Raw genomic sequence first — 26,431 nt, forward strand, 5'->3', positions numbered from 1 at the left:
GTTTCCCTCTCTGTATATTAAGGAGATTTATCGTATACCAACTCCCTGCTCTATCCACTTTTTTTCTTTTCTCTCTGGAAAATTTGGGCTTCGATAACATTCACATGCCACTGATGAATATACCTGCCCCTCAGCCATCGAATTATAGCCCTTTACAAATACTAATAAATTCATCCTTGCAGCAGGCCTTGTATTAAAAGCACCAGGTACCAGATCTGTTCTCCGGGGTGGCACTGGGGGGGTGGGGTGGACTGAGGTCTCAGGGATGGGTGAAGGCACAGAATAACAGCACACCAGCACCAAAACAGAGGTAAAGGATCCATACAAAGAATGTGCAGAAGAAGGTTATACAGACAAGACTTATCGATCATAACGGTCCTTCTGGCCTTCAGAATCCACTTAATAAAAGTTAACTTTCCCTGGCTTTGGGCCCTTTGGCCATACATCTCAGCCTGTTTCATAAAGGAAATTATTGTCCTCAGCCTTACAAGTGAGGAAAGTGAGCAACTGAGAAATTAGGGCCCCAGGCTCAGGGATACTCAGGTGTTTGATTTTAACAGGATTTCACCTAAAACTGCCAGTCTGTCAGGTGTGTTGGCTCAAGAGCTTAACCCTCCGATTTATAGCCCCATTGCTTGGCCTGAGCACAGGGGCAGTCAGAGGCAATGGGAAGGTGGAGAGTGGTCTCCATCCATCATGGTCCCTCTGGGTCATCGGAGGATGGATACACAAACCTCAATGTCCTTGGGAAAACCCAAAGCTAAGAACAGGTGTTATGAGTGTAACACTGCTCACCCAGATGGAGACCTGAAAGTTTGGCACAGACACCCAGAGGTGCAGATGGTAGCCCCCCTCTTCCCTCCCCCAGCCACCAAAGGTCCCATAATAAGGAGGCAAAAGCTGCAAGTGGCTGTTTGGAGCACTCTGGGGACTGTCCCTGGGCTGCAGTCACCCTTTTCAGTGTTCAGCAATACAAAACCTGCCTTAGAAAAAAGTGCATCTTGGCAAAAACATTGCTCCTGGTGAGGTGTGAGGTCTGGTGAGGTGGTGGTTTCCTTAAAATGGGCTGGAGAAATTATGTTCATTCAATAGTCAGTTTTTCCAATGTTTTGTTTTGTTTAATTTTAAAATGCCACTTTGTTCTGCCTTCTCTCCACTCTCTAAAAAGTCTACACGAGTTAGTCTCTTTGGCTTTTTGGCTTCTGTCCCCCACTGCTTGCAACCTTCAAATTCCCAGAGAAGGTTGGTGTCCGATGGGTAAATGTGTCTCCAGCTATGAAGATAAAATGTCTGTGGCTGCTGAGAAACTCTCATGCTTTTCACACTATTTACTGTACAATATTGATAGATTACAATATTACACCTAATCATAATTAACAATGATACTTAGCAGCATCTATATGGCTCTTCACACCTTTAAAGTGCTGTGCAAACACTCATTAATTAATCTTTGCTTGGGGGATGCTGTACAGCAGTCTCCTTCACAGGGCACCAACAGCCAGCCCCTGGAAGCAGAGCCGTGCTTGCCGGGACACGCCGGCTGCTGGGGGCTGCCTGTGGAGATGGAAACTGCTCCTGCAGGGAAGGTCCAGCCCTCCACTTCTGGGAGGTACCGATAGCTGCCTTGCTGTCCCCAGGGGAGTTGTGAAACAGCAAAACCCTGCAGGAACAGGCAGCAGAGACAAGAGAGGGGCAAATGGCGGTGATGCTAACTGCTCTTACTCCCCAGTGCTGGTGCTGGTCCAGCTTGGTGGCTTGAAGCCATCTAATGAAGGTCAGTGCCTTGTCTTGGGTCAGCCCAAATCCTGCCTGCTCCTGAGCTCAGGGTGCTCACAGCTAGCTCAAAGCAGTGGGTGAGGAGGGAGATGGAGGTGGCAATGTGGGCAGGCGGTGGAAAGGGGAAGGTGAAGGTCACCAACATGGGAACTGCTGCAGGAGCCCATTGCAGCAGCCACCCCTTCCAGAGCTCCTTCACACGCTGCTCCCCACTGTGGTTGTTTGGGCCCTGGCAGGGGCTTTCTCTCCAGTCTGCATTTTGGAGGTGAACAGCAGGTGCATTTTTTGCGCCTCCTGCAGCCCGTTCAGTGCTGGTATCTCTGCCTGGATGAAATGCGTCTTTTCTCAGCTTTTCACTGTCTTGCTCTGAAATCTCCACTCCCATCCCTCTGCAGAGCTCAGTAACAGCTTGCTTCATCTTCCTACTGTCAGCACTCTGCTTTGACCCTTTAATCAGGGGACTTGGCTTTTATCTGGAAGACATATGCCTTAGGTGTCTTGTATAAGGTGCCACACAAAGCAAATTCAGCCAGGCCTGCCAATAACACATCATCTAACCAGATGGGGATAAACAGACTTGAATTCATTTGCTCCTTTTTCTCTACTCAGTAGTAGGAAGCACCAGAGAAAAGGCTGTTACTAGCTTTGTATAATGTCTCTGGGTGCAGGGGTTTTGTGCTTTGCATTCCAGGAGAGCTTAGGTCAGCAACAACTTCTTTTGATTAGAGTTGGTTGGCATTAATAAAATAAGACGACTGTTGCCACTTGTCCCTGTGACATTGCAGGTACCAAAAATGACCGGTGCCATGGAGGGCTTTTATTTTTTAACTCAGTGAAATCTCAGTTGTGCTTTTTTTGTGCAATTCAGATAAAACAAGGAGGAAGTGTGAGGCCCCCTAGGCATAGATATATGGTTTGTGTTGAATTGTCAGTGGAGAAGTGACCAAGCTCATTTTTTTTCTTTGGTGACCTCAGCAAGATTGATATCTAGATCTCATCAGCTGAAGTGAAAGAGTTATTATTACAGAGCCCGGAGCAGAGCTGACATATTTGCAATGAATGAAGCTGTTTCTAGCTTAGGGAATTCAAATGGCCAGGCCAGGGACATGCTCTTTATAGTAAGATCAGAGATACCAGCATTCAGGCCGACAAAATGGGTCTCAGCCAGTCAAAAGATCAAAGAAACACTTCTGAGGAGAACAGCTTTCCTTCTGAAAGTGCTAATTGGAATATTTGATAGCAGCATCATTATCTTTTTTTTTTTTCCCCAATACTTTTTAAACCCATTATCTTTCTTTGGGTTCTCTCCGTTAAAATTACCCATTTTTCTCCTTGGGAAATTTAAAGAACAGTAGAACATCCTTAAAAAAACCCTTTCAAAGCAAACAGATTTGATCTAGCCAAGAGAAAACAGACATGGACACAGTTGCCTTTCTGCAAGGGAACATATTCCTCACTTAACAAGGCCAGTTTATTCCCTGCGTTACAGTCCTTGCCATGGTCACATTTGATATACAATTGTAGGACATGGACAGTGACATGCTAGGAAAGTTCCTGATAGGAGGACGGCCATGGGAAAGCATCCCTCAGGGGTGGGTGGCAAGGCTAGGTATTTATTATTGGGTATACGTGATCCAGAAGGAGACACCAACCCCCACATCATGATCCTGGAATCTGTACAAACTGTGATCGTGAGGAGCTTGTGTTTTACATAAAGCAAAGTGCATGCTCATTTACTGATTGGGATTAGAGGCACACAGAGATTAGAACCCTGATCAGACACCCGCTGTAGTCAACAAGGAGGGAGGGGGGGGGAAATTGCAACCAGCTTCAGTGAGCATATGGCAAGTCACTCTCAGATTCAAGGTCATATGGGAAACATGCAACATTGCTGATATTTCACACCCCAGGTGAATGCATTAACCCTGCTTGGAAACAGTCGTATCCACTCACAGACCTCTGCCTGAATTTAAGAGGAAGCAAGCCTGTGATCACGCTGCCTGCCAGCTTCAACAAAAATTGACAGAGTGAAAGAGGTCTCAAAGACCATGAAACTTTAGGAGCTTAATTAAAAGCAGCATCTGGGCAAATTAAAGGACAGAGACTGAAATTAGTGCCTTTGCAGACAAAGAGGTAGGCAGCACCTTGCTGCTGCACATCTGCCTCTGCCCTGCGGGGGCTCTGCAAGGATCTGGAGATGTAACAGGGACAACTCCATCCTCATTCATTGCTGCTCAGAAAACCACTTGTTTCTAGATGAGACTGTGCAATGGCACATGTATCGGAAGATCTGGGATCCCATCTTATGGATATTATGATATGTATGTGTTGGGGAAAAATTATGTATAACTTAAAAAAATGGGGGGTACTACCTGTAAGTAGTGTTCCTGCCTATTTCAAATATCCTGGACACTCAGAACCGGGATAAAAAAAAAAAAAAGGAAGAAGACAAGTGAGCCACTCTCCTCCTTTACGGACTTGGTTGGTTGGTTGGTTTGGTTTGGTTGTTGTTCACTCAGGTCTCAAGTTCAGTCAGACTGCCCACAATGGTCTTTTGAGATGTGCCACAGCATATTTCAACCTTGGGCTCCTTAATCTGATCCAGCGGAGTGGTGAAAATAGGGCAGGCCAGATGTTCGGATACTTTCACTTTGGCAACAAGAGAAGCAAACGTAGCGAAGAGGTCAAGGGCCAGGAGAAGAGAAACGGAAGAAAGGCCACAGCTTTCAGTGAAGTGCCAGAGCTCAGGAACGGCGTGGAAGCAAAATAATGAAGTCGAAGACCTCACATGCTTCTGCTGTGGCTGGAAAATGCTTAAGCCTGAAAGTCAGATTTAGATCTGTCACAATAACGCTATGCATTCAAGATTGATTGAATTATAACTCGCAGGTGCTCCTTGCTCCATGCATCTCATCCTTCTTCCCTCCACAACAGTCCTTAAGCTCCAGCACACAAGACAGATGAAAAAAAGATTACCTCCTTTTGCATGCTCCGTAACACCGCTAGGTCTCTACTGTATTTATAAACATGTATTTTAACACGTAACACTCTATGGAGGAAATCCAAGTGCCGTCAGAGCAGGCTGTTTTGATGGACTGAGTAAACATGATATTTTGGTGACAGGTAATTTTCATACTCAACTGATTAATTCCAGAACATGGGAACAATGGGCTTTTTCAGCTGCTGAATAATGCATGTATGGCATTGTAACTGGTAAGCAGCAGGGTTCCCGGTTAGCGATAGAAATTCACACACCCATGCTATTTTAATAAGCTATCACTGTTAAAGAAGTCTATTTACGTTATTCATCTCCAACATTTGCACAAACATGTCAACTGGGGAAGTGTGTGGGGGGAGGTAGGAGGGAAAAATGAGGTCATATTCATATACACTTTCTTAGCTGTTTAATTTATATAAGCCTTAAAATTAGGCAAAAAAACTTACTTCCAAGGGAAAGAAAGCACCATGACCGCCACCTGAAACCTGGATAATACGAGCATGATGGAAACAGACCATAGCAGAAAAGAAAAGCCAGTACAAGCATACACATAAAGAGCCAGGCATAGGCTGCTCCAGAGCTTTGTGAGCCAGAGCCATTCTGGATTTTGGCCATCGCACTGCTCCATGGTGCCATCGTTCCCTTTGGAGCCATCTGAGCCATGTTCTCATCACTGTCTCCCCATGAACCAGCCAAGAGCTCCCAGAGGAACAAGACCTATGAGGTTTCCCAGCCACTCTGCTGCAGTGCATTGGGGTTTGGGACAGGGACCACCAGTCTGAAGACCATGGTTGCTCCACCTGGGCTACCAATGTGTAGACAGCGGAAAGAAGGAATCAGCTCCTAGTTAATGGGACCAAGCATCAGACCAACCCTTAAGTTTAGGTGCATTATGAGCTAGATGCTTAGTTTCTTTTATAGCCAATGTTAATCATCTGTAGAACTCTGTTTTTCTTGGTTCTGCATAATTTTGATCAGGGCGTAAATTATTTTGCATAGAAGAGGCATCTGGTACCATTAGAGGCTCTGAGGTGTCCTGGTTGGTTCCCAGCTGCTGCTCCAGAGGGGTGCAGGTTTCCCATAGATTTTGGCTAATGTTTGCCAGCCCCAGGGGATATCTTGGATATCAGAGGGCATTTAAAATGACGCTAGATGCCTATGTTTAGACAACCGTATGACATCCTTGACCTCCATTGGCTATAATGGGAATCTGGACAGCTGGACACCTGAATTTGTGTGCCTTAACCAGTGAGCTGAATCCCACCCAAAAATGTCAGTCTCCTCATTTTCACTAAAGCAGGTCACTAGAGGCTGGATTTTCAAGAAAGCAGATCCTATTTTGGCATCCATTCAGCTGCCAGACTTGCAAGTGTCATCAAAGGCCAGGCTGAGTCCCTCTGGATGAGGTGGGGGCTGAGCAGGTGAAGGGTATCTGCTCCACCACTTCCTCATGCTTCAGCTACTCATTTCAAAAACAAAGGTAAAGTGGAGTCTGAAGACAGACCTGCAGACCTGGAAGGCACGGACCTGGGAGTTCAGGGAGTGTGCAATGGATCTACATGTACACGGCATGGGAGACACAACCGACACGGTCCAACATGACACTGAAATCCAGCTGATCACCCTCCAGGCAACAGCACTGGTGGAAATACATTAACTGTTCCTTTCCCCCATGTCATTGTGTCCTTTATTTATGTCCCTCAGGAATAAAGTGCTTTTAAAGCAAGAAGCAAACTGACCTACCCGAAGCAGTTAATCTCATACTTGGCTCCCAAATTCTTTATCATTTGGAATTTGGTTGCTGGTGCAGTTTCATCCCCTACTACCTCACACTGAAGTTTTCATTTGCATGGTAAGTATCTGTCATAACATTAATTCTTTTTAATCATACTCCCAAATTTTGCTTCTCCTTAGCTGCCTGGGAAGATTTCCTCTTACCATTTGGGGGCATGCATCTCTGGAAGACTCTGGGAAGAGTCTTTCTTCCTTTTGGAAAGGGGTCTGTTTCCCAAAAGAGCGTAGGAATGGTATAAGCCTGTTTTTCAGGACATGACTGTTTTACTGCATAACAGCCCAATGATTTATATCATTCTCTTGGAAGCTTTGAGCCTTTATTTTATTTTATTTCTTTTGGCTTCACAAATAGAAAAATGGGGGGCGAGGCATCCCCATATCTTTGCTATGGGATGCCCTGGAGCATATTACTGTGCATGGGGGTTAAGGAATGCCCAGCTAAGGAGGAAGGAGTCGGAGCCCAGGGGCAGCCCCAGCATCATGTTGTGCAATGTGTTATTTCAGTCTCTCCCGAGGCCAGTAATTGCACACGTCAGAAAAACTTTAAGGTAACCAATGTCGAGGGTAATGGCTGCATAAGGAGACCAACTGACAGAACACATTGAACTAATTTTCTTCCACCGTCCTCCAATTTTTTGTTTAAAAACCTTCCCCTTCAGTCTGGGGAGAAGCACGAGAAACTTGCCTGAGGTTTTCTGAGAAAGCAAGGGAGGAGGAGGGGAAATGGTGGTCGGTACAGAACCTTTTCTCCCCTTTGTGGCTCTCTTATCTCCCTCAGCCCAACCGTAATTAAACTTTCTCTTGCACCCACTGTGCTAGTCACTAATGGGAAAATGCAAATAGACATTCTCACTCTGCAGGGATTATATTCCAAAAAGATAAGACTGGGGAGTATTATTCTCCTGTTAGAGCAGTGATGGTAAGGAATGGGGATTTTTAAAAAGTTATTCGCCAAGACTTCCAGCCGGCTTTGTAGCCGTCTGCTGAAAACAGGGCATTTACTCTTCGCAAACAAAGTTTTAAAGGAGCTGATTTTGTCAGCACTGATTTCAGTTGTTTGCTGCAAGACACCGTGGAAGCGTGGCCTGGTTTTCAGTAATTTGTCTTTTAATACTTAAACCTAACTTAACCTGGCTCACTTTTCTGAATATCTTATGAGCTCCCACACAGTCTATAATGGGATTTTCCCCATAGCTCCCTGCAGAACGCTACTCTGCAGTGCTTCGGAGAGGCAAAGGAAGCGGGAGCTGAAGGAGAGCAGGAACGGAGCTATTTTGAGCACAAAGCCTCTAGGCAGATGTAGCTTGTGGAACTATCACATTCAGCCCGAGTTATTGGAGCAAATCAATACTAATTATTTTAAGGCCGAGGCCTTATGCTGGGGCTTCTTAGAGTACTCACGGTGATCTTTTATTGCTTCTTTTGTAAATTGGCAGTGTGAGCTGTTATCATGCTGTGCAGAGCAAGGATGCTATAAGGCAAGAGAAGGTCCCACTATTTCATCTCACCAAGCTCTCCAGCACCTTTGTACAACCTCTGTCTGCAGCAGGGCATGCATACACTGGTGGAGGATGGATTTCATACTATGACTCCTTTGTGAGTTGAGAGGATCCCCCAAAAAACCCTCCTTCAAGGATGGGACCATGTTTAGGCTGTTTGCTTTAAGAGACAAGGAGAGGACTTCATGGTCCTTTCAAGTAACCTCAGCCACAAATAAGAAGCCAAAGGAGCGTGACATCTATAAACTGAACACCGGTGTCATCTCAAAGCAAGCAAGGAGACGGTATGTTCCTGAATCAATGCAGCTGAGGGCACGCTTCACCTTCTCCACACTCCCCAGCAAGGAACATGCTTCATCCTCCTCACCAAGGAGACATTCCCTTGGTCATTGCCAAACTCATTCACAGAAAACAGCTCATGTAGTTATCAACCCTAACGCAATAGACTGGGTTCCTATCGAGGGTCCAGACTCCCCCAAACAACACAGCTGTTTACTGTGTCTCTACTGATACTTCAGATGAATTTCAAGCTTATACCTGGCAACCAGCTACCCAAAACTCTCAGTCCACTGGCTGCGCAGCCCAAACCTGAGAGCTGTCCTGTGATGAAGGCTGATGCTTCGCATCACAGCACTGCCCAGCACAGCCTCTGCGGTGGGTGGTACTACCCCATACCTGGCAGGATCATACCACAAAAGTGATCTGCAGCACCCATCCCACAGGTTTTTTTACTACCTGCAGGAGCTTCTGTATTTCTTCTGCTGTCTGCTGATCTTTAAGGAAAAGCAGCTCAGAAATGCAAGTGCCTTGCAGACCCATTGCTCCAAGGGTGCTGGTTTACACAAAATAAAGGAATGCAGCTGCACCCGAGCACCGTACTTAAGAAATCATGAGTATAGCAGAGCTGGCTTTGATGCATGACATAGGTCTGGGAAGGGCAAGGGTAGTCAGAAGGTCGACCATAAAAACCAGTGCAGCGATATCCACTACTATTTAGTTTCTCCGTTTTATGGGAGGGGTTATAATGCTTTTCACTTATAAAGGCTCTTCTCAGCATTGATTTTATTTTTCTTGATTCAGTGGCTGAATCAGGAAACATAAAGTTTATTTCATTTTACCCAAAATGAAATATCTGTTTCATACCCTGGGTTTTTTTTAATGATTTTTATACGTTTTTTGAAGAAAAAAAAAAAAGTTACATTTCCAAGCAAAATACTGATTCGAGATGTAAAGTTTTGGTTTTGCAAACGGCAAGGTGCAAGACTGAAATATTTTCAAAAATGTTTTTCTTTCATTCTTTGAGAGTGAAATACCTTAAATAGTGGCATGATTTTGCCAAGTTTCAGGTTAACCAAAAATGACTTGTTTATGGCAAGTGAACTACTCTCTGTAGCTTCGTTCTCCACTAACCCCTTTTTGTCTTTTTAGATTTGAAATTCTTCAGGGAAGAGACTGACTTTCCTTTTGCACAGGGGAAAGCACTTTGAAGATAAAATTTGTTAGAGCAGTGCTAAGTATTGTGTAGCCTCGGAAGAATGTGTTATCAGCTTACAAAGCCGTTTTGAAAAGTAGCATACACTCAAAGGCACTGACATCTGTCTGTAAAAAGAAAAAGAAAAAAGAAAAAAAAGAAAAAGAAGTGTAGGTGGGATTTAGTGTCTGCTATATAACTTTCTCCTAGACCCTGACTGTATGAAACACTGCAAGCAAGGCAGAGCTTTTCACAGTAACAACTGCTCTCGATGAAACTTGTTTTTAAGGATTCTGTAGCAGCACAGGGATGCCAAAGCTTTCTGCATTTAGATCCAAAAAAGCATCCTAGGTCACAGCAGCTCAGCCCAACATGCACAAAGGCATGATTCAGCAGATTAAGTTTTATTAATCAGCAGCTCATTTTCAGGTGAGCCCACCTCTTCTCAGAAGATATGTTCTAGGAGGTTTTGTTATTGTTTTTTTTTTTCATTTTCCCAGTGAGTATCACTGCAGTAAACTGAGTCATCAGCACAAACAGAGCTTCAAAGCTGGGCACAATCTACGTGAGACCCAACCATTCTGTATCATCTTTACAAGGGAAAATAACTTGTGACTTCTCCCTTCCTGGCTAGACTGTCTTTCTAAAAGGCTATAGGGAACTCCAGGGATGCCTGGTGCTTCTTCAGTCATGGGTATCATTTTGCTGTTTTCTGGTTAGTGTGAGACAGGCACTGATGGAAGATTTTTTTGGAAATACTTGGAAATATTTTGGAAATTTTTTGGAGGAAATATTTACCCATTTTTTTTGGAGGACTTCCCTACCTGCCCCTACTTTACCGTTGCTGACCATGTCTATGCCACAGCCAGTTTCACAGACCCACATATCCAGGTTGCTCTACTTCTAGTCCAGTCAATGCTGGTTTTCAAATGACAGAAAAAACCCTCCTGCTTGTATATTCAAAGCAGGAAAAAAATAAAATACCCTGAAAAGGGTGGGACAAGTAATCAGCACTGATGGGCTGTGTCTGTGGGCATACACACGAGTGCTGCTGCTCATCCTGCAGCTTTTGTAGCACAGCACCAAGGGTCTTCTCTGGAGAGACCCTGAGTTAGCTAGGGCACAGAGAGGCTGAGCAGCTGGGGACTCCCCGGAGGGCTAGACAACTTTTTAAGGTTGTACAGATGCTTTAGTGCCTATAAGACTGAAGAGTGGGTGGTGGGTTACCCCATGAGATCAGAGACCTGGCTGTCCATGGACCCAGTCAATGATTCCAGTCCTTGCCATGGTGCCATACAGTGCCAGAGAGACTGTCTGGGGCACCTAGCTCTGATCCCGAGGCCAGGAGCTGGTGATTTGCTCCACCATCTAGCAGAATCTCACTTGGCCAAAACAAGTGATGATTCTGCAGGACTAAAACCCCACAAACCTAATGCCTGGAAGGAAACAGACTCCCTTCTTTCCTCTAACATTCAAGACTCCAGTTCTACAAATTCATCTTCCTATACTGCTTGGGAGCATGAGACAGTCCGACCTTGCAGGCCAGCCATGGGACTGGGAGCCACAGGACAGCTGAGGAAGCCACTACAGCAAAATGGAAATCTTCTTCCAGAGACCCCTGGCTTCCCTATGCCTCTGGACCACAGTCATGCATCTCATGGGCGCGCATGAAGTCCAGCTGTTCCTGCTACTCTTGAGCCACTTATGCAGCTGCTAAGGGGCTCTTCAGCCTAATTAAACCAGTGGTCCTTTATACAGCTGTTGCAGAATGGCATCTACTTGTAATTGTTCTTCCACCACCCCTGAGGGAACCTGGCCTCCTAGCTCAGGTATGGGAAAATCCCCCAAATATGTAAGTCTTTTTACTCCTCATTCCTACTGAAGGATTGAATACACCCATAAGTACCATTTCTCTTGACTCCAGTACTAGCTGGAGAGGGGCCCAATACATTGGAGTCCCTCTAAAGATGGCCTCTCTTAGCAGATCTCTCTAAAATTAGCCATGGGCAGCCTGTAAATCTGCTGAGGCTCTATTGCAGGTGAAAACGTGGAGCATCACCTTAAAAACAGTAGTAGGCAACAAGGCAAACTCTGAGCTCGCTGGGTGTCCTGGTTACACAGGGGCGATGTACACCAGCCACTGCTCCTCTGCTGTCCTGTGCTGCTGGTGGTACCCCTGCGGCTGTGGGGGTCTTCAGCTGCAGAGGAGGAGGAGGGTTTGCAAGAAGGGACTGTGGGGCACAGCCTCCTCTGCTACAGCACCCCACAGCCTGTGGCTCGTGGTGACAGGAGCTGCCTCCCCACCTCCAAAAAGCTCATAAAGAACGATATAAATTCATCCACATAGAGCAACGTAGGGAAATTAGCTGTGAAGCAAGGGCAAACACCTTAAGCTGTAAGATCTCGGCTCAAGTATAAACAGCAGCCAATCAGCTATTGTTGTTGTTGTTATTATTGTTGTTGTTGTTATAACTAGTATTATTATAGTTTCAAGGCTTCCGTTAAAATCAAACCCATGTCCTGGGGCAAGACAAGAGCTGAACTTGAACCTGTGAAAGAACTCACCTGAATGACTTGTTTTCTGAAGACAACCTGAGTAGCAAATTTTGGTCTCAGAAGAAAAGGCTGAGCATTCCTCCCACCTGGCATGTCCTGTCTTCTAGGACCTGGTATTTTTTTTCTGTACCTGGAGCAGTAAATTTGCTTAATCTCAGCACACATTTAACTCATGGCTTGCCGCAGACAAGAGAAGCCTTTGCAGCCTCTTTGAGTCACTCCCTTCTCACCTTTGCTCGGTAGGAACTTTCAGAGCCATCACAATGTCCATTTAATGATGTTGGGTTTTCAGAGCTTCACTGCCTGCAGATGACAGCTGAACTGCCAACAGTCCTTTAATTACCTTCTGAACTTAATGCTTTTTATTCTTCTTCCCAGTAATATGCAATTTTCATGGAGTGCTTCCCAACCAAAGACCCCAAAGCACCTTACAGAAGGTCAGTGCTGGACCTCATTTTATCAAAGGAAAAATGCAGCACAGAAAGGGGAGAAACCCCAGCCCACATCGCCAGACTCCCAGCTAAATGTAGGCAGCCATGAGCCTGTTGGTTTGAGCCACCCATACTGACGCCCCACAAGGTGACCATATGTTCAAGGCTACCATAGCATGTCCCCATTCCCCAAAAGACATTTTCAGGATGTCTTAAATGTTCTTTGAGACATATAAGCAGAGATTAGGGCTTTTTTCTGCTTGTTCAGATCCTATTGCTGCACCACACTGACTCCATGTGGTGCTGGCTGAGGGAAAACTATCCAGGAGAAGGAGAAATGGCTGTGGTGGATGGTTTTCAGAGCAGGAAGACCAATGAGCAGCAATGTTCACATCAGACTAATTTCCTTTACTCAGACTACATGTTCATGACACTGAGCATTTCCCACCACACGTATTCAGACACTAAGTTAAATGGGGAGGGGGAAAAATCACAGTTTTGTAAAATGTACTCTTGCTCCTGTTGGGAGGTAAGTTGGGAGTTGTGACCCTGAAAAGTGGTTTGAAGGATTGCTTCTAGTTTGTTTATGCAATCATAGCCTGTGTGCTTTCATCCCAAATAACTTTTGAATCCAATGGTCACTTGCTACCAAGTATAAGAGGTGAAGCATTCCCAAAGCAAAGCAGTTCCTTCAAATTTCATAAAAACAGGCAACCAGGTAGATGAGAGTTCCAAGCAGAAGGAAAGGTGGAGACCCCCAGCCAGTATTAGACATGTAAGAAGCCAAACAGAGACACACACACACACACACACGTATGAGCACATACATCTTTCAGTGCCCTAGCTGATGGAAAATCCTGACTTCGTCCCCCTGCCAGAGAATCCAAACATCAGACACAAACCCTGGAAATGAGGCTCTTTGATCCTGCCTAAGGCTGAATTACTGATCTCCTGTGGAATTTGCCCTCCTAAGGCTGGAACAAAGAAGTCAGATGAATGTGAGGAGGCAGGATAGCAGCAGCCACCTCCTTGCCCCTCCAAGGCTCACCTTGTCATTTGCTTGCCATGTCCATACTGCAAACACTGCTTCACTTAACCCATGACTACACTGTGTGGACTAAAGCAGATAGCGTGGTGAGAAGCCCTGAAAGGACTGAGCCTTCCTGCAGTGACACCTCCAGAAAAGTTAACAGCATCCCTTGGAGATGCTAATGAAACATATCCTGCTAAAGGGGGTAATCCCAAGGACTGCAGAGTTGTTACAGCCCAGAAGTCCGTTGCTTGGTCCAAGAGGAAAATCAGCTTTTCTCTCAGAAGCTGGGGAGAAGTATGACACCAGCCAAGGATTTCCTCATGGGTCAAAGCCCCCAGCATGAACCCCTGTGCTTGCCCCTGACACTGACAGCCTGTGCCCCAAAGCATCAGGAGGCAGAGATGAACCAACACAGACCCAGCGACAGAAACACTTCTAAACCTGCCAGAAATTTACTTAGATGAGAGAGGGAGTGCTAAGGAGCCTTAAGTCATCCTTTTCACCTTATTTGCACCACTGCATGCTCCCGTGGTGTGGCAACAGTCCCATGGACATGAGCTGTCCCCATTTCACATTGGAGTTGTGTCCATCCCCAGCCTGAGCTGCAAGAATGCAGGGGGGAGCAAAGACCTGGGGGTGCTTTTCTGTAGCCCCTTCCAATCTCCACGTTGGGAGCTCAAAATGTGGCCATGCTCCTTGTACTTCCTTTTGTAAAACACCAAGGGCTTGCAAAGTCCTGAGAATACTAATAAACAGATCTGCTCTTAGCATGGCATTTTGTGGCAGCCCTGTGAAGCCAACCAGGTGCCCATCACACTTGGTGCTGTGGAAACCCACAGTCAGTGACAGCTCCTGCTGCAAAGAGCTGCAGCAGTGGTTAACAGGACCCCATCCCCACCTCTCTGCAGGCCACCATCTATCCAGCTGGTGGGGGCCGCTGCTCCCAGATTACGATTCTTAATTTAGAGAGTCTCTTCTGACATTTTGACTACTATGGCCTGATGCTCGCAAGCTGTGCTCAGGGAGGGTGAAATTCAGCTCCTCCAATCGCACCCAGTTTCTCTCTCACACTTTCTTTTCTTCCCTTCCTGATTCATTTAAAATCAACGATGAAAAATGTCACTGGCTTCCAGGAAAAGCATGGGTCTGAGCAAGGCAAAAGTCAACCCTTTAATTTAAAACAGTTGAGGGGGAGACAATTTGGTGAAGCTGCTCAGCTAATGCACAAACAGTTTGTAATTACAGGAGCAGGCTGGGAAAACAGGACCTACCTAGGGAATATTCTTATTAAATAAAGCAGAATTCTGTCACCTTCTTAATCATTAAATATTGATGAAACTGTAAGCAGCCCCTCTGAGGTTTTAGCCTTTGTCCTCTCCTTGTGTGTGTGTGTGTCCACACAAACACAAAGAGGGAAAAAAACAACCCGCAAAGCCTACCCATGGAGCTGCAGAATATTAACCATGCTGCTCTGTACCGCTGGATTTTGCTGAGCTTGCATGTGCATATGGATTGGAGAAATAAAAATTCTTCACTTGGCACAACCAGAAACTTCTTTTAGACTGAATGACTAACGGAAGGGTGATTAAACAGAGGTAAGTAAGAAAGGACATATTAAAGGCAGGACTGCCCAATGAATCAGCAGAGGAAGGGGCAGGTATTGATGCTCTTCCATACCTTAAGCCATTCCACATTTTGGAGGCAGTACAGGGCTATTGGACTGCAGATATCCTGGAGTGTCAGATCTTCCCCTGCCCTTATGAAGCTACACTTGTAGTTCCAGTGCTTGTTTCTGCATCAAGCAACAGCTGACAACAGAAAAACAAGCACCAGGACCTGTCCTCACAAGCCAAAGGCCAACCAGGGCAGCAGGACGTTGGTTTGTTGGAGATCTGAGCATCTGTGTTCTCCTTCAGGAAGTCGAGGAGCCCCCGAGAAAGCAGCACCCAAGACACCACAGCCTGTGACCTCAAGCTGGATGCACTCAATATTCATCAGCATCCACATCCAGTGACGGCTGACACTGGGACGAGATCCCCACAGGTCCTTGGTCTCAGGTGGTACCCAAGATGCTACAGCATGAAGCTTCACACCATCTCTGAGGTGCCAAAAACATGCTAGTCGCTCAGCAGAGGGGCGAGTTATCTTCAGGCAGCAGGCTGTCAGCGGGGCAGGCAGTACCATGCCCTTTGCACTGTTCAGCTCTTGTCTTGGTGCTGCTGGCTTCAGCCACCAGTTTGCTGAGGGACCTCAGCAACAGGAGCCCAGAAAAGCCCTGAAGGGGAAGAGCCAGGCACTGTGAATAATGTGGGTGAAAACAAGAAGTTTAGGGAAGAAAAATCACAGGCAAATTTTTATCCCTTCACACTTCTTTATGCAGTGGGAAGGGACAGAAACTCTTTTCAAACCAAAATAACCATGCTCCGTTCCACTTCTGTGAGTCAGCTTCATGCTCCTACCCAAGACAAATAAATAAAGAAAAATGGGATCTTCCCAGAAGGAGAGAGACATTGGGAACCACAGGCAAGAACTGGGAGACCAGTGCCTCACCAGTAATGAATCCCCAACAGCAGACACTTGTTTGACTCTGGGATTTTATGCCTTCTGCAAGGGATGGATGAATGGAGCTGGGGAGAGAAAAATAGATGGGAAAGAAAGACTGAGCACAAGGATACACCAGGAATAGTAGTTGCTACAGGAGGTTATTGGGACTGTCCCTGCAAGAAAACATCACAGTTAGGAGGAAATGGAAAAAAAAAAGAAACTGGGGCCAGGCTGGCTGGAAAGCAGAGGAAGGAAGGATCAAAGCAGCAGAGGAGGAAGGAGGACAAAGACAGGGAGGCTGCAATAGCTTAGAGAGGGAGAGATGCATCAAGCAGCAGGGGAGCCTCCTCTCTGCCTGCTGCGGTAATGGGGCCTTTGTTCTGCTCCTTTCATGTCCATGCATATCCCGGTCCATAAGGGCAACCCAGGAGCTAAATCAATCACTTGCTGGTCCCAGCGGAGGGCAGGGCGTGATTGATTTGCTCTCCCTGATGGCTGGCTCTGAAAGGACACGCTTTCATTAGTTTCTGGGTCCCCATTCCTTCCTCTAGGTCTAAATGCTGCAAAACCTCCTGCCTCCGCCACCAGCTGATTTAGTGCCATGGTTTCCTTAAAACCGGCTGAGAAAGGTGGGAAAAAAAATAAATCCACATTAAAAAAAAAAAAAACAACACCAAAAAAACAACCAAAAACCCCCACACCCAAACCAACAAAACCTCTCCCTCAACTTCAAAACTTGCTGCTGAAACATAAAGCTGAAGCCGTGGCCATGGGTGATTTTAGTGCTGACTGCTCCAAATTCCAGCCAGGTTTGTCACAGTCCCAGAGCCTCTCTTGAATTATCAGGCACAGCCCTTTGTGTTCCTAATCACCCCTGAAAAGACCTCACTTCTGTGATGTGGTGGGCACCCTGGGGTGGCTGCATTGGGGTTGGGGGGTGGCTGTGAGGGGGGCGGGGGTGAGGATGGCCAGGGGTGAGGCAGCCCTGCCCCTACTCCTACGTGCTGCAGGCTGCCAGCTGCTCTGGGAGAGCTTGGAGGGTGGTGGAGAGGACAGAGACCTGCTCTGGTCACCAAAGTGAGATGAAGATGCTCTGCCCAAGGGTGAAAGCTAGGAGATGGAGGCAGGTGGTCCTTGGATTGCACATTCAAGAGCAGGGAGAGGACAGTGGCACCCAGCAGCAGCCTTGGTCTGCAGTTAGCTCAGGTTCACCAGTGGCACCAAGGGGTGAAACCAGTCCTTCTGGTTGAGCTTATATTGTACTTTCTGTAATGGACAGTGCTGCAAGATAAGTCAAGTATATATCTATGGTGAAGGACCATCCACTTCAAGAAGTTTTTCCTCTCTTGAGTGTACCTTAAGTATCCCATCAACTCCAGCTTTGGGTAGAAGCAGCACCATTAGCTACCACAGCCCTTACAGTGATAAAAAGACAGTTTATATGCAAGCTTTAATTATTCACCATTTTAAATCCTTCCCACCTACATGTTCATGTAGCCTTCAGCCACTCTTAAGGAAATCATCCACAACAACGCTACGTTCTCCTTTAAATGTTGCTCATAGAATCGTTTAGCTCGGAAAACAAGATCCTTAAGATCATCAAGCAGTGAGTGATGCTGCCCTCCAATCCAAGCCTGGATTCACTGGAACCCACCTGATAGGGTGCAACTCAGCTGCTTACAATGCACTGAATGCCGTGGAGAATGTGGCAATTCACAGTCAAACAAACTTGTGTCAAAAAATGTTATGTACGCACCCAAATCTTCCGCACGGTTTGACTGGAGGAAAGAAAGAGTCTCAGAGAGAAGAGGCTTTCAGATCAGCTAGTGTGACAAGGGTGCATGGTCTGGAAAAAAACAAAGTGCCTGCATACTCAGGAACAGCAAAATAAGGATGTTAGAACTACCAGAAACTGCAACAACTTCTTTAGACCCAGACTCTGCTAGTGATACCCTTCTGCTGAGCAGGGTCTTACAGCTATCCTGCTCTCTTTTTTTTTGTCTGAGGAGTGGGTGTCATACCAGCTCTGTGCTGATGCAATCTAGCTCTGGTGTCCAGGGCAAAGTGCCCCCTGGTTTTGGTGCACAGTGGGTTAGATAAGGGTAGCACAGCCCAGCCTTCCACAGGCAGGTAGCAGCTTAGCTGCTAATTTGGGAATGTCTGAACTTCACCCCCAAGTTTTGATATTCTGCTATGCCGTTTCCCAAGCTGTATTTTCTTTCTGAAAACTATCACATATCTGTATCACTACATCTTTACACCAAAGCCCAAAGGATTTTATACTCTCCAGTGAGTGGTCATAACTATTCCCAGCTCTCTTTACTAGGAATAAGCTGCTTCTGCTGGCTGCATACATTGCTCATGTAGGCAATACATTTTCCAGATTCTTTCCACCTTCCACTCCTTTATACCAGAGATGTGCTCCAACATGAGAACAGATTAAGTTGAAGCAGAAGAAACATTGGAGCCAGGTTGGCTCAATAGTTTAACGGCACCAGTGCCAAGGTCTGCACAGACAACGGTATAGCTTTCTGGGTTGTGTAACTTCAGCCTTGTTTTTAATAGAAGCATCCAGTAGATGCCATAATTCTCAAGAAGTAAAATTCTTACTTTCACCAAAACCAACAAGATGATATAATAGTATGATAGTAATCAGGATATGATTCTGATTTCATCTTCTAGTCTATGACAAGGTGTAGCAAGGGCCAGCTGCTCCCGGAGGGATGGCTGTCCCTAAGACAAGGGTGACCTGAAGACATACCAGGACACAAGCTACAACCTATCTATGACACACTGTCCTAAACATCATTCTGAAGTCACTGCTTCCAGATGTAGATTTTCAACTGCCATAAATAGATGTTTCTGCCCTCTTTCTCTGCTTGCCGAGTCCTGGCTCTAGCAGAGCTCACTGGGTTTGCACCGGTTCAGAACTTGGCTCTGCTAGGGTTTATGCTAGCAGGGAATAGGTCCTGTTGCACCAAGCTCTGCACAAACATGAAGTAAAAGACAATATCTGCCTGAAGGAGCTCACAGGCTCTGTAAATGAAGCAATGAATGACGAAGCAGTGAATGACACAGCAGTGAAAGGAAGATGTCTGACTGAACATGGCATGGTGTCACGGGTTAGGTGCCTGAACGCTACATGCTGACTATGCTGTTACAGCACTGCTTTGTACTAAATCCTTCTGAGGTTAAGCTCACCCAATTTAGGAATACAAATAACCTCAAAAAGCCCCATTTCGGAAGCCTCCGTTCCTTGGGAAGCCAACGACAGCATGATGACGACGTTGCTCTAAATTCACCTCCGGGCAAACAAGGCTTAGTCACTGCCGTGAAATTGTTGCCTTCTTTCCTGCCTTTCCTGCCTGCTTCCCATTTGACACTTTTCACTGTGACAGTCATCAGCCTGTGTATAATATAATCAAAAGGCTGCTTCTGGCTCCAAGCCCTTCCAGAAAGAAATTTTCACAGCACCCTACATTAAAATGCAACACCTGCCCTGTACCTTCCCACTAAGTAACTTTCTGTTCCTTTCCTCCACTCCATGCTTTTGGGTTTAGAGGGTATGGGTTTGTTGGTGTTTGGGGCTTTTTTTTGTACTATCACATTATCCCATGTTGCAATTGTAAAACCCCATTATAAAAGCAGCCAATATTGAAATAATTTTATCACAGGGCTAGTAATAAAGTTTAACACCAACTATAATATTGTTGTACACCAGAAATATTGCAACAGAACAGTAATATCCTGTTAAATTCATTTTCCATCCAACAGCTCAAGATCTGTTGAAAGATGTGAAGGGTGAAGGGTTTGTAGATATTTTTTTTCCTTTATTTTTGCAAAGCACCATAAATGTTTAAATTTCATTAAAAAATACATCACAAGTTTGGCAGAAATTGTTCTGGTGGCACATCTAATGCCTTCATTGTCTGAAAAGTAATGAATGGCCAGTAGCTACCTTGCAAAGCAATATACATCATTAGAACCAGATCACAGAAAGAAAGAGTTAGTTTTAACATGGCCCCCATTACCGCAGTATCTTATCCCCTCATAATGCTTTGTATATTTATTCTTAGGCGCCCCAGGGAATTCAGTGTAATTATCCTTTTTTTCTTGGGGAGAGAGATGGGTAAAATGTTAAGCAGCTTGCCCCAGGTGACACAAAAAGTTTTATGATACTTCATGGATCTGAATCAGCATCCCTGGTGCAGCGGCCGCATGATCTGCTCCTCCCATGGGAGGAGGACGCGGACGGCTAAATGCTTTTTCTTGCAATCATCCCTGTCTCAGAACGCTGACCACTTTCTACTGCCTCCAAGGAAGGTCTCATCCACCTATAGGAACACACAGGATTAATTAAAAGCATTCTTTTAAACCAATTAACTTAAACTGGTAGAAACCCTTGTGTAGATACTCTCAGTGGATTTAAACCTATTTTTTTAAATTCAGTTTAACTTGAGGCTCTGCATTTGCCAGCTGTGTCCCCAGCATCTCTCACATCTTTTCAACTGCTTCTGTTTTTAAGCTAATTTTAATTAAGCTCACACACTCTGTGTGGTCAAATCCCAAAGGGTCTGTAGAAAGGCAGGCAGAGACACCAGGAAGAAGAGTACAAGTCGGTTGAAGGCAATCCCAGGTGCCACAGCACAGCTCGTGGCAGGTGCCAACTGCTTGAAGTTCAGTGTATGTGGACGAGACACCAGCCCTGTCCTGATGAACTTATGGTCTCCGTAGAAATTAGTCTAGACTTTAATGACTACATTTGTCCATAGGCAGGAAAAGCAAGACAGAAAATGTAAGTGATGGTGAGCAGCTTGCTACAGAAAATCGACAACAGAGCAGGAGACCAGACATCTCCCAATGGCCAGCGCTGCCAGATCTCTGCCATCTCCCACAGCAGGGCTAAACGTGACCTGGGGACAACACTCAAGGCTGAGCTTTTCAAGGTGATACAGCCTGGAACTCAAAATATGCAAGTATGTCTGGCATGGAGTCCGCCCAAAAGGCACAGTATTCACGGAAACCGTCCCTGCCTCTAAACAATAAAAAAACCACTGAGAGATGGAAAACTGTAGATTTCGTTAACCATTCTTTCACCTAAACACATACATGACACATTAAACAAGACAACTCAGGAAATATTTTTTAACATGTTCTGGCCTCATAAAGAACAAATAGGAGGATAACATGCTGCTTACCCATAAACCTTTCCCCTTTTAAAAAGATCATTCAGTGGAGTTTTTATTTGTTAATGCATGTGCCAAGCAGACAGTAGACCAAAGTGTGGAAGACTCCAGTCCTTTCTGAGCTTTAACCTACTCTTTTCCACCCCTCTGCAACTAGTTCAAGGATACTAATGTTTTATTTTGTAGATTTTAAATCTACTTCTCCTCGCCTAGCTAAACCTGGACTTTGATTTGTCAGTCTTCTATAGACCCCAGAACTGAGATGGTCATGGAATAGCAACTATCTCTCACTGTTGCAGATCATGCCCCTGACTAAGATTGCATCCCTGAGGGCAGGAACCAAAGCCCTTGGAAATCTGCTGGTTGGAAACTCAACATCCATACCTTTATATGTAACCATTTTAGTTAGCACAAAACAGCAGTGATAACATAACCACTTTCAGATAGGATCTTTCCCCAGTTACCAAGCATTGTCTTAAGACTATCCTCAAAACACCTTTAAAAATCTGTTTTCCTGCAATATTTGGCTATTTGTGCTGTGGTTAGGATTAACTTGAGCTTTGGACATTCAGGACAGCATTGTGTGCCTGTCTGTATAAACATTAAAGCCGCAATCAGTGGCCAATATACCGTCCCACCCAAAATATTTTTGCATTTCCAGCAGGAGCTGTACCCTTCACAGGAGCTTCTTTTTAAGTCATAGACTGAGGCTGAAAGGGAAAAAAAAATATCACCTGACATTCACTGTGAGAGGCTTTGCATTGTCAATTTATTCCTCCAGAAACAAGGGAACTTGTCATGGAGAGATATAAAAGGGGAAAGGAAAGGTCTTAAGGACCTGTGAAACACTGGAAGAAAGGGAAGAATCAGACAACAAAGTCACAGATGCTGCAAGAAAACCAGATATTAAGAAGGTTTTCAGAGACCAGGTGGCAATGTATTAGTGGATTTCTCATGGTTATTCTCCAACAGCAGCTTGGGTATAGGAGGGGGTCTGTGAGGTGAGCAAGCAAATATAAGCCACGCAGAAGCTTCATTGCAAGTGGAGAGCAAGAAGACAGCAGGACAGCTGACCTGGTGAAAGTTTGTAGGAGGCCTCTGGGAGGGAGCTGGGGGATACCCACCTTCAACAAGAATCGGGATGTAATGGAAAGATTTCCCAGAGAAGAGATTTCCTGCCAGCCTGCATCTTAAAGCACTTTGTAATGCAGTGACAGTCAGACGTGAAAAGGCCCTTGCTGAACTGCAGCGGGTTTATGTGCATTCTGCAAAGGTGGAAACAACATTATAAAGGGGACAAGGTTGAAATAAGTCCACTTAAAGCATCATTGTACCATTGTCTACTGGTAATAAATAACATTCTTTTCTTTCCTCTTTCTCCATTTCTTTCCTTTTCTACCAGTATAATTCTTTACTTAACTTGTCCTGAACTACCCTTGATTTGCATCCATTTAAATGAGTAAGATCTTTTACGTTGTTCCCTGCAGTGGAGCAGTGGTGATTTACCCCTGCCAAGGATTTTGATCATAACCATAAAGGAAAAGTCAATCCAGCTTGAGGAATGGCTATGTGTTATCCTGTAGTGCAGCCCAAGGGAGCTTTAAAAAAAGAATACAAGAGTGTGAAGCCAAGGCACAGATTTTAAGGCCAGAAGAGATTGATAAAGTCAGTTTGGTTGATCTATTGAATAGCATAGATTCCAGAAATGCTCCAAAGTCTCTTAGGATTACAGAAGACATCTGTAATGGAGCTGGAAAGTGAACCCAAACGCACATGTCCTGCTGCAGCAGGTGACCTGCAAGGCCACAGTTCAATTCTCTCGGGTGGAAGCAAGCCAGGCATTTTCTTTATATCTCATTGAGGGACCATTTGCTTTTCCTGTATCTCACATGACTGTGACCTGGGACCATGCCCTCAAGCAGGCAGCAGAACAAATCACAGAGCACAAATTGCTTGAAAAAACTTGTGCAGGTGGATAATGAAAAACACAGCCAAAACCAGTTCTCTGTAAGAAGATGCTGAGAGCAACTTTCCCTGAGAACAGAATCATCACTTCTGTTGTCATAGCTTATTTCTTCCTCTGTCTTTCCTGAACTTTAATATTCAATGCAAGAAAATGATGCAAAACCATTATCTGGATGGTTAAATGTATATTGCCCTCTTCTGAATGATTTATTTGTACAGTTTCACACTGCCCTGCCATCAGACAAGCAAATGTGTTGGTTGGGGTTTTTTTCATTTACTTCTCTTTTCTTTAGTTACCAGAACAAAGTTTCTAAGTTGTCTTGATAGTACATCCTCTTCCTTCTCCTCCAGTGCAAACCCGTGTGCTTCCCCTTCACTTCTTCCAAACCATCTTTTCCATTTGATGCCTTTTCCATCTTTTCCATTTGATGCCTTGCTTTCCTCTGACCATAACTTTGTGTGGATGGTGCCTTAACCATTGCGGCCCATCAGTTCTGTTTTAAACTACTTAAGTGGCTTTTGAAAGTCAAAGGTACTTTGCCTTCGGCAGATCATGCACACAAGCAGAAGAGCCTTAAAAAGAGGCAAGAGTGAACTGATACAAATAAGAAAGAAACCTTATTTTGTCTAAGGTCCTGCCATTCTGACTGGCTCCAGACACAACCATGGAGCAGATGTACCTGGACCCCTTTCAGACTTTGCGCTGAATTTCCTATGCTGAGATACCACCAGGAGAATCTAGAATTTAATTTATCATACATATTTACCAGGCTGTCTTCGAGGACATCCATAATTATTCTGGTTTCATCTGGCAACAGAAGAGGACAAAGGCGTGGCAATGTGAAGAAAGATACATTAGCTGTCGGAGGACAGGTAACACATCTTGCTAACATATGTTGTTCCATCTTCCCCCCCCCCCCAACAGCCTGGAGCAGTGTTTTCCTTTTAAAAGTATCCTATCACCTCTGACAGATTAAGGCTTAAAAGCATCAATATTTTAGGAGAGTGGTACCTGCTAGCAAGGTAGATATAGGTTTGTCATTCAAGAGGTTTTATATTTCCTATTAGGTCCCTTTCCTGGAAAGCAGCAACCATTTATTTTAAACTTTATCTACTGGTAGGGGTTTGGTTTTTTGGGTGTATTTTTGTTTGTTGTTTTTTTTTTTTTGGGGGGGGGGGAGGGGTGTGGGGCATTTCTTTTTTTTTTTGGCTTGTTTGGATTTCTTCAGTGGACAACTTATCTGTCAGCAGTGAGGAAGGGTGAGAGTGCTTTTCCTTGGCTGTCCTGAAAGGTGAGCACTAAAAATCTGCCATTGCTCTTGCTCAAAGGGGGTTATCAGAAGATTATTACAGAGAATAGATGAAAAAAAAAAAAAAAAAGGAAAGGACCGGTATAATCCCAGAAGCAAATGTAAAGAGTTCTGATAACTTTTTTTTCCCTCTCACAAGAAAGACTGAATCAGTTGTGTTGCTCGTACTCCGTCGTACTTCTGACGGGCTGTTTTGCTTATCTGGCATTTCGGCTCAAAGGCATCCCACCTGGTAGTAGGCAGAGACACTGAAGTTAGGACTGTCATTATCTGGGCACCAGCTACAGTCACAGAGAAGAGAGAGACACCTCAGGAGAGGGATTCACATCTGAGGAGGGTGAATCATGCTCTCGAGATGCCAGTGTTTCTCCATTTCTCAAGATGCTGCTGGCACAAACAGCAGTAAGTCAGTACAATGAGGCTTCTAATTTAGGAGCCTTGGTGAAATGCCTGAAGTTTGATGGGTGAATCTAGACGGTGGTGAATCTCCTTCTCATCATGTCTGCAGCTTGATGGAAAGAAAGATATAAAAGATATTCATCCCTTTGCCACATAGAAATCTTCTGAAGGAAGGTGAGAGCAGGATAAAGGAGAAGAGGAATGCAGAGAAGAGAAATGTGGAAGTTTCCAAGGGGGAGCAATGAAATCTATCTTGCTATTGCCTTCTGGCTTTGTGAGCTGAGTTGCACGGCTTCTTGTCTATGCCACCTCCACAGCCAGAAGGTTGCTCAAATACAGGATTTGATTCTGGCCCAAAGCTCAGGCAGGAGCATAGCTGAGGATTTGCACATAGTTTCCATCTGCTCCCCCACTAGTCCTCTCCAATAACGCGTGCAGTTGAATGGCTGCTGTCCTGGGAAGGACAAGGTTGAGGTGGCCAGTGGCTTCAGCCCAGAGACTCAGGGTGGCTAAATATATTCACTAGAACGTTAGAAAAACATCAGAAACCTCGGTGCAATTCCAGAGAAGACATTTCCCTCCAGGAGACTAATATGACATATTTTCTTATTCCTAAGTACTAAGTGCAATGAGTTAAAAGAATTGGAACACTTTGGGGCTCAAAATAGTGGTAGGAGGTAGAAAAGCAGTCAAGTTAGGAAACCCAGCACTGAGCAGGTCAGCAATGTGATCTCATTTGAAGACCCTAACTCCAGGATGTCCTGGCAGCAGACTTTGCATTGCTCTTCTTTCAGCTTTGAGAAACTAGTGGGACACTGTGATCCCTCAGATACTTTCACCCTGGCTCCAACTCCAGACCCATCTCTACAGGACACTGTATACCCGGGAGCTCTGCACCACCTCACCCAAGGGACTGAATAAAGGGTCCTTCCCAGAGATCAGGTTTTGAGTTGCTGCTCCCTGTGACCTTCTCCAGAGCACTGTCAGCTCTGCCACTCCCTCAGAGGTGCCCCAGCACTGTCTCCAAAGTACCCCCTACTGTCCTGAGCCCCATAGAAGGACTGGGGGGGTTGCCATCAACGAGACACTTGGCAGAAGCTCTCTCTTGATGGTGTTCAGGTTTCCCAGCTCAGTCTTTCCAGGCTGTGGCTATGCAGACACTCCTGGTGCAGTTCTCCTCCCCATTCATTGCTCAAGGGGCAGCAGTCTCCCAGCACCCTTCTTCCCCACCACCAAGTTCATTTTATCAGACCCAGAATGCTTAGGTTTTGTGCACATTTGGAATGCAGGTAAGAGGTGGATAACTCACACTTTTCTCCTTGCTCACTAATATAGGCAGAGGGGTCGTTGTGAACAGCCAGATGGTCCACTCAGGGTCTATGAGAGCCACGAAGCATCTGAGCGTGGCCTGAAGACAGTCACACCTGTACTCAAGGGAGGGGCATTTCCAGAGAGCATTCAGGCCACTG

Source organism: Falco punctatus, assembly GCF_963210335.1.
Source record: "Falco punctatus genome assembly, chromosome: 4".
NCBI lineage: Eukaryota > Metazoa > Chordata > Aves > Falconiformes > Falconidae > Falco > Falco punctatus.